The 9,528-nt window shown below is 41.5% G+C and overlaps 1 protein-coding gene across 10 annotated transcripts in view; it reads left to right on the top strand.

Annotated features, from left to right (window-relative positions):
• ank1b (ankyrin 1, erythrocytic b) overlaps nt 1–9,528 on the top strand; it is a 91,121-nt gene that overhangs the window by 45,734 nt on the left and 35,859 nt on the right. The gene's annotated exons all lie outside the window — the stretch shown is intronic.

Genomic DNA, 9,528 nt, shown 5'->3' with positions numbered 1-9,528 from the left:
AAACACGTTTTGGTGAACTATTTTTGTAAAATACGAGAATGTATTCCGAACGAGACGCCATTAGAGTCTCTTTTGAAATTCGGGAGCTGCCAGACCCATGTGACGTGTTTGTCCAATCAGCTGCCATGTGTTTTATTCATCACGTGCACATTAGCAGTGTACTGACAAGCCGTGCGCAGCACACACGCTCCGAACCGAGACACACAAACCAAACGGTTCGAATGTTTTTTCATGAAGCGTACCACCCTAGTATTTATGTATACATTTGTATTTTAATTTACAGTACATGAAAAGCCAGGAGCTGGATACAACAAGTCTATGCAGTGATAGTAGTCTAGTAACCATCAATTTTGCCAAGTCTAGGATAAGTTAGCCATTGAAGCAATCAAAGTGTCAGTATATAAAAATGAAAGAGCACTACTGAACCCATGCACACGTTAGCAGCAGACCAAGGCAAAAAAACATTATTGTTGGAGTTGTTAATGTTCCTCAGGAGACATTTTCCATCTGTGCAGGTCTGGATGACATTTTTTATACACTACAAGAGGGCAGATATTCATTCCACTTTATGAACTCTTTTCCTTGAAACCACCATCCAAATCATTCATTATTGCCCAGCGGCAACACATTAAAAAAAAGTGAAGAGTTTTTCTGGTTTGCTCAGTGCTTCCTGGCTGCCTTTTTATACTGAGCATAAAATATAATAAGGTAAGTCTTAGGAAAGCATATAAAGAAACCAACTTTTGCTCAGACCTCTTTAAGAAAAAACGTCTGATATTCTCCACAAAGATGCTAGATGGTATAATCCTGATAACACATTTAAAAGATATAGAACCTTTCCAAACGATCTTAAAATTATTTTCAACACATTTGTTTGCTTGGGTTGGAATATGAACTTTGAATACATTTAGAGACTTTTACATCAGTTCAAATTCTACTTTGGTAAAATAGCTGAACTCCAAATTGTCCCTGAATTTTTTATACATTGCTTGAAATAATAATGTAAATACCTTTACTAACGCCAAGGGGACTCATAGCATGGGATGAAGAATTTAATTGTAAATAAAAACAACTATAAAAAAGGTTTTTGCCTCTTGCGCCTCTGGGAGAATAGTTTGCCTTTCATTGTGGGAGAGTAAAAGGCAGTGAGAAAGTCATGATTATGAAACAGATTTAATGGAGAATGGTATTTACATAAAAAATGTGGTGTTAGTAGTCTTTAAAAGAAGAAAGAAGGGATTCGAATGCACCACATAATGTCACTGTAATCTCAATGGAATGCCATTCTGCAGAATCAGCAAAGGATGTCAAATAAACGATCCAAAAAGGAAATTAAAAATTCACGACTCCTAGACCTCCTGATTCTCTATCTTTTGTGTAAAGTGGTGTGCATTAATAATTGAGTATCTTAGATTATAGTCCGCTCAATCTTCAGCCCTACTGTCTGCTCTCTTACACCTTGTTGCATCATGGCAAGAACACAACAAATTCAGGCAATTGAATACCATGAGCCATGAATGTGAATGTGTGAATGTGAATATGTGTGGTTTGGATACATAGACTAAGTAGGTAAGTTGTTGTGTCAAAAGGGAGAGTTAGGATATTTTAAAGTGGGTTGTATGAGGTACTTATCCATAATCCCCCGAGGCGCTGCTCCAGAAGGTCGGAGAGCTCATCCTGGATGTTGACGGGTGCGGCAACTGCCCATCCGCTGAGGTATGCAACTGTTGTGTAATCTAAGACTCCACCCTCTCTTTCCAAAATCACATCAAATATATCCCCAAATCTGCCTTTGTTCGTCTTCAAAACATTTCCAGACTCTGGCCATCACTCTCTGACTCCGTGGCAGAAACACTCATACATGCTTTCATAACCTCCCATTTGGACTACTGCAGTGGAGTCCTGTCTGGGTTCCCTAGCAAAACCCCAGACAGGCCCGAGTATGTCCAAAACTCCGCCACCAGGGTCTTCACCCACACCAAGACATGGCAGCACATCACCCTAACCCTTGTCAACCTTCACTCCCCAATAAGTCCTGCATCAAATATAACTCGACCTACACATCCATCCATGCCCTGGGCCCACTGTACCTCTCCGACCTCCTCCCGCCATACACCCCACCCCAAAACCTGCGGCCCTCAGACGCTGGCCTGCTCTCGATTGCCCGCACCAGACTCTGTACCTTTGGAGACAGAGCCTTTAGTGTTGCACCCCCAGCCTTCTGTAAACTCCCTGCAGATATTCAAAATGCTACATCCCTGGACATTTAAAAAAACTCCTGAAACACTACTTGTTCACCACAGGCGACTGTAATTCTGTAAAGTGTTCTTGGGTTTCATGAAAGGTGCTACATAAATAAAATATATTTTTATTATTATTATTATTATTATTATTATTATAGTTAGTGTATTACTTACAGTAGATAGCGGCCGGCACGCCCCCAGTTTGGAGGAGCAGGCACGACAAGGAATATTTTAGCCACCTATAAAACAATATCAGTTTAAGTGTACGCTATATTTAGAATATTTTCACAGTTTTACCTTGCCATCAGACATTACTTTCCTTTCCACATAAGTTTCCCCTCTCGGTCTTTCGGCCTCTTCTCCATTGCAGAAGTTCTTCTGTAGACTCTGGCTCATAAAGGTATCCCCTTGTCTCCACAGTGAATTGCCTTGTTGCTATCATAATCACTCATTCATCACATATTTGTTTTCTCTTCTATAAACAGCTTAAAGCCTGACCCAAAGAGCTGATCTGCAGCGTAATACAGCGTGTGGCACAGTTGAGCTTCTGCGCAAGAATACAGATATTCCAAAGGTTGAGAAAATGTAGTGCCAAAGGAAAAGGCTGTTTGACGGCAAGGTTAAGCTATGAACATATTCTAAATATAGCATACACTTAAACTGATATTGATTTTTTTAAGTGTTCCTTTTTATAAGCTGGCTAAAATACGTTTTTGCTGCTGCCTGTGCTGGCCCCATCAACAGCAGTACATTGCTTAGCATCTGTGTCGGTATTCTGGTCCGTTTCCCCAAACTCCAAACGTGCTGACCACCATCTATTGTAGATAAGTGACAATGGATAAGCACCTCACACAACCCCACTTTAAAATATCTGAACTATCCCTTTAGGGCTGGTGTGGAGTCGGAGTGATGTTTATGAATGAGTAGGCAAGTGATTTTATACAGACACAATTCACTGTCGATGAGATGGACGTCTGGGTATTAAGAATGAACTGCACAACGCCCTCAATCTGTGTTGTACTATTGATACATGCAACACATGCCCCAGAGAGAGAGAGACAGAAAACAAAATACAGTAAGAAAGATGACCATTGAAATAAACTGGAATGTACAGTATATTTTGCACAATTTTCAATGGTCTCCATATTACGATTGTACATTACTAGATACAATCAATAATAATGATTTTATGGGCATTTCATACCCATAACCATTTGATCAATTATTTTTCTAAAGGCCCCAAATCTGATTCTCTAATTTCCCTCCAATCCCTTATGCAGTTCATTCTTCTTTTTTTTGTCTTTTCTGTTATATTGATGGTTTTCTACTGCGGACTGAGGCAAGGACAGCAATGGTATTTTTTTTATAATTGATTGATGTGATTCTGCCGTAACAGCCTGTCCTTGATATACCTACCACCCTGCAGGCTCTTGTTGGTGCTCTTTCTCTTCTTCTCTTTCCCTGCATTTATTAAAGGTATCTAACTGCATACCATTGTTGCGCCTTTGTCTGTGTAAACATAAATGCATATCATTCACATCTAGGTGTTTGTGAAATGGGGTGTTACTGGGCACTGAAGGTGTTATTTTTGTGTTCAAAACAATTAAACTGAATGTCAAGGTGTGTTTTGCTTTATTCCAATGTGTGTGCAGCAGACACACTACATTTAACAGTGCGTGTAATTGCCACTGATACACTGCGTGTTTCCCGTCACTGCGCATGCTCGCAGAGAGACCGTGTTACCCATTTGAATTGAGTGACACCGCAGTATGATGGGAAGCCGGAGCACTGTGTGGATAACTGAGACTCCTGGTGGCCAGATTGGTTACAGCAGGCAGGTTGCAGCTTCAAATTTACTTACACAATATGTAGCCAGCCAGCCAGAGAGACACAGACAGACAATGTTGAGAAAAAACAACTCCTCAATCTCCTCCATACTCATCAGCCTCACCAGGTTTTTCATTTTGTCATAACTTAGTCCTCCTGCTGTTGTTGCCTGTTAATCAGTCATTTGTAAGGCAAGGCAAGGCAAGGCAGCTTTATTTGTATAGCACATTTCAGCAACAAGGCAATTAAAGTGCTTTACACAAAATCAGTTAAACAGATAAAACACAAGTAAAACAGTTAAAATCACAAGCATTAAAAACCGGTAAAACACATGAATAGACGTTAAAAACAAGAGAAAACAAAAACACAAGAATAAAATTTACCGTGCAGCATAAGAAATTTAAAGAAATGATTAGTCATTTAAAGAAAGGCAGCATCAAATAGAAAGGTTTCAGCCTGATTAAAGAAAGAGTGTAGCAGCGGATCTACAGGTTTCTGGGAGTTTATTCCAGATATGAGGAGCATAGAAACGAAGCTGCTTCACCCTGTTTAGTTCTGACTCTGGGGACAGAAAGCAGACCTGTCCCAGATGACCTGAGAGGTCTGGGTGGTTCATAGTGTAGTAGCAGATCAGCAAATATTTTGGACCTAAAACGTTAAGTGATTTATAAACTAGCAAGAGTACTTTGAAATCAATTCTTTGAGACACAGGAAGCCAGTGTAAAGACTTCAGAACTGGAGTGGTGATCCAGTCTCTTGGTCTTATGGAGGACTCGAGCAGCAGCGTTCTGAACAGCTGAGCTGCTGATTGATTTTTTGGGGAGACCTGTAAAGACCGTTACAGTAGTCAAGTCTACTGAAGATAAAGGCATGGACAAGTTTTTCCAAATCCTGTTGACACATAAGTTTTAACCCTTGATATATTCTAAGGTGATAGTAGGCTGACTTTGTAATGTGCTTAATGTGGCTGTTAAAGTTCAGGTCTGAGTCCATGACTACACCAAGATTTCTGGCTTGTGCTGGTTTTTAACATTGTTGTGAAGCTGAGCGCAGACTTTAATCGTTCCTCTCTTGCTCCAAAAACAACCACCTCAGTTTTCTTCATTAATTTCAGAAAGTTCTGGCACATCCAGCCGTTAATTTGTTCGATGCACTTAGTCAGTTTTTGTATTGGACTATAGTCCCCTGGCGATAAGGTTATGTAAATTTGTGTGTCGTCCGCAAACTTGGTAACTATTGTTTTTCTCCATAATCGAGCCAGTGGAAGCATGTAGATGTTAAACAGAAGAGGCCAGAATGGAGCCTGCGGAACTCCGCACGTCATATTTGTCGCTCAGATGCATAATTACTATAGACACAAAGTACTCCTATTCTTTAGGTAGGATTCAAACCAGTTTAGTACGAGCCAGAAAGGCCAACGCAGTTTTCCAATCGGTCTAGTAGTATGTCATGGTCGACCGGTCAAATGCAGCACTGAGATCAAGTAATACTAAGATTGAAATTTTGCCATTATCTGTGTAAGGTGGATGTCATTAAAGACTTTGACACAGCCGTTTCAGTGCTGTGGTGTGGTCGGAAACCCGACTGAAAGGTATCAAACTGTTGGTTAGTGACAAGAAATGGTTGAGTTGTGAAAGACTACTTTTCAATGATTTTACTTAAAACGGAAGGTTTGATATTGGCCTATAGTTGCTTTGGACTTGTTGGTTGTTTTTTTAGAGTGGCTTGAACTGCAGTTTTCAGGGCTGGAAGATACCTGAGAGGTGTGTTCACATCGTAGAGATCAGAAGTCCATTGGACTTTTTGAAAGTCCGTTGGTAGACATCAAGGCAACAGGTCGAGGTTTTCAGAGTTGAATAATGTCCTCCAGGTTTGTATGGTTGATCGTGTGAAATTCTGGCATTTGGAACTATTTGCTTGAACACTGTACAACAACTATCCTGGACTTGATATGGAGGCACTGACTGTTTGTCTAATCTTTTGAATTTTGTTTTGAAGAAGGAGGCAAAGTATTGCAGGCCTTGGTAGATAAAAGTTCAGATGCTATGGTACTGGAGGGTTTGTAACCTATCAACAGTAGCAAACAAAGCACGGAATTATTATTGTTTCTAGAGATAATTCAGAGAAAAAGGACCCTTTGCATTCCTCAGTTCCAAATAAATGCGAAGTCTCTCTTTATAGGAGTATAATGGACCAGGAGATTTGTTTTTCGCCACCTTCGTTCAGCTTTCCTACACTCTCTTTTTTCTGTTCTCACCAGTAGACATTTCTCCATGGAGATCTTTCTTACCAGATACAACTTTGACCTTAGTGGGAGCAATGGCATCAATAACATTGTAATTTTACAGTTGAAATTATCTAAAGCTCACTGACTGATAGCCCAGAGATGGCTGGTGTGGAGGAAAAAGCTGTATAAAGTGTCACTGGTGTTTTCAGTGATATACCGTTTTGATATCTTTGTTTGGACACTTTTGGGCACAGAGATAGTGGTTAAAGAAAACACAGGAATGATCTGAGAGAGCAACGTCAGTCACCACAACCTTGGAAATGTCAGACTTTGGAGACAATCAAGTCCAGAGTGGGCCCCTTATTGTGGGTGGGTCCGTCACATGCTGAGTCAGTCATAGTTCTCAAAAACACAACACAGCTCTTTTGTCCCCCTGTCCTGGGGGCTGTCAACATGAATGTTAAAATCACGCAATGATTACACAATCAAGTTAATGCAGATAATAGACAGCAGTTCAGTGAAGTCACAATGAAGGTTGCACAATATTTAGGTGGCCTGTAGATATTTAGAAACATCGCTTGAGGGGAAGTATAATTGAAGAGCAACATATTCAAAAGAAACAAAATTTCCATAACATATTTGCGTACAGTGGAATGAGTCATTAAACAAAATGGCGATCCACCCCTTTCTTATTCACTCTATTCTCACTCATAAAACTGAAGTTAGGGGGAGCTGACTCGATGAGAACAGCAGCGGCTGTTATTATGGTTAACAGGTTTCAGTAAAAACATAAATCTAGATTGTGTTAGTATAAAATCATTGATTAAAATGATTTTCCTGCCAAAGACCTGACGTTTGTAGGCTAGTGTTAGTGTGTTTTCATTTTTTGGGACAGGCTGTAGCTGACGAGGAATGGATGCTAAATTTGCTAAGTTTGCAGTTAAGTGTTATTCACATTCTTTTCTATTACCTTCACAACAGAAATTGAGGAAGAATTGAATCCACAGGGCCCGGGCTTGTCTTGAAAAGAGTCATTAGTTCATAGTCCTGCAGCCAAGGCCCGGCACATATCAGATAGTGCTTGCCAGATTTTGCACACAAGCGTCCTTATCAGTCTGGGGGAAGGAGTTTTCTGACATCCGGTAGTGGGGCTTGGCGTTTACTTTTGCCCGGGGTTGAGCCATGGGGGTAGGAAGGGGTGCATAATTGATGGGGGAAATAAGGGAAAGGGTGTGTGGAGACATCAGTAGAGACAGCGATGAATCTCAGAAGGTTCGGGGTTGGGAAGGTTTGAGGGGTGTGGAGGGTGAAGAGGGGAGTGGAGGTTCGTGTTCTGCTCTCTGGTCTCCCATGGTCAAATCTTTGCACAGGCGGGGGCTGTGCTGGATCACTGCCGCACTTTGTTGTGTCTTCCTTTTGTTTTGTGACCTTGGCAGAGGGAGCAGATGTGTAGCGCAGAAAGTAAAGCAGATTAGAGGTGAACAGCTTTACTCCTGGCTTGTTAAGGGAAAGTCTATCTGCTTTAAAAAGATGTCTGCGCTCCCAGAAAATGTTTAAATTGTCAATGAACTTCAGAGAGTGGACGGTACATTCAGTTGAAAGCCATTTGTTTAGTCCCAACAGTCGGCTGAATCTCTCATCTCCTCTTCTGACTGACGGTATAGGACCACTGATAAACACATTTGCGCTTAGGGGGGTGACTGTGTCAAGCAGTTCCCTAAAGTCCAGTTTCAGCAATTCAGACTGTTGCTTTACAACATCATTTGACCCTATATGCAGAATAATGTTCTTCACAGTTGGGTGTGCTGCCACGATATCTGGGATTTTTTGGGTCAAGTCAGACACCATGTCTTTGGGAAAACATAGTATTTTGGTGTTTTTACTGTTTTTTAAATCTTTTACAGCAGAGTCACCCACAATCAGGGTTTGAGGCCCAGTTGTTAGCTTTTTACTTTTTGAATTGCTCTCAGTCCTTACCCTGCTGTGTGGTGATGAGACGCAGTCCCGGTCATCAGATGACTGTCCAGCGTCTTGCAGCAGAGGAGCAAATCTGTTATCCAGTTGCACACAAGGTTGTTGGGGGGGCATTTTGTTGCTTATTTTCCCTTTTGCAGCTGTCCACGGCTGTGTCCTACTAGGTACAGGGGTTGAAGAGGCGCTCTGCCCAGATGATAATGCAGGCCAGCCGGTCATATCACAAACCTCAGGGCGCTGTGCCCGGCCCGTTAGTCGTCCTCCCATTTCCCAGGAAAATGATTTACTCTTAGGCTTCGCACCAGACGAGTTCCAGGGAGGACCGCCACTTGGTGATTATTACAGTTCACCCTCCTGTTTTGTAGTTTGTTGGTGCTAATTAGCCGTGTGTTAGCATACTTCGTCCATTGTTATGGGTCCATGGTAAAGTGGTGTCATCCACAAGATCCGTTAAACTTCCACGTTCACTTCTAGAAGGTGAACCTTGGTTTCAGAAGTGCAATCTTTGAAGGAGTTTGTAGTAGTCTTCTACGGAGAAAGGAGGCATTTGCTGCTAATTAGCTTTAGCTACAATCAATGTAGGACAGGCTTGAGCTATTGGTAGGCACGCTCACGCAGAAAAATTTTAAATATGGCAATAGCCTACTATGTCTACAAAAAATGTATAGTCCAGTGTTTTTGAAGTGCCAAGAGCCGCTGCTCATAGTTTCTCAGAGGAAAAGCACGAATTATCGCAAAAAATATGCAAGCAGAAGCAGGAGCAAGCAGCAAAGCGTCTGCACTGTAAGAAGCTAGCTACTGTAGAGATACAGTAGCTAGATAAGTGATGTTCCGCACAGCTGGGGAAAATGGACACATGTTGCCGTGCTCACAGGGGCATGAGACCAAAGGAATGGGGTGTGTTTCTTCTTCTCATCCTTCCTAAATTTCCATCCATAAACTGATTTTATTTAACACGGCTTGATTACAAACTTGGGAGTTTGACGATGATCAGTAGCAGAAGTAAAACACATTGCAGTCTGGTGTTTCTCAGACCACTGCACTAATAGCACATTTGGTCATTCTGAAAGGTTGTGAGATACTTTATGTTAATGGATGTGGCCAAGACCATAATGATCAAGGCCAAGGAGAGGACAGGGCCAAAGGTGGCCAAGGATGTGAAGAGATTTCCGAGAGATCTTTGCACAGATCTGTTCTATTAATTGATTTAGGAGGGTAGGATGTGTTTCTTTATGTGTGTGTGTGTGTGTGTGTGTG

The sequence above is a fragment of the Etheostoma spectabile genome, chromosome 16 (genome assembly GCF_008692095.1).
Source record: "Etheostoma spectabile isolate EspeVRDwgs_2016 chromosome 16, UIUC_Espe_1.0, whole genome shotgun sequence".
In the NCBI taxonomy this organism is placed as follows: Eukaryota; Metazoa; Chordata; class Actinopteri; order Perciformes; family Percidae; genus Etheostoma; species Etheostoma spectabile.
The sequence above is the reverse complement of the archived record's forward strand: the minus strand, read 5'-3'. Positions and strand labels throughout refer to the sequence as shown.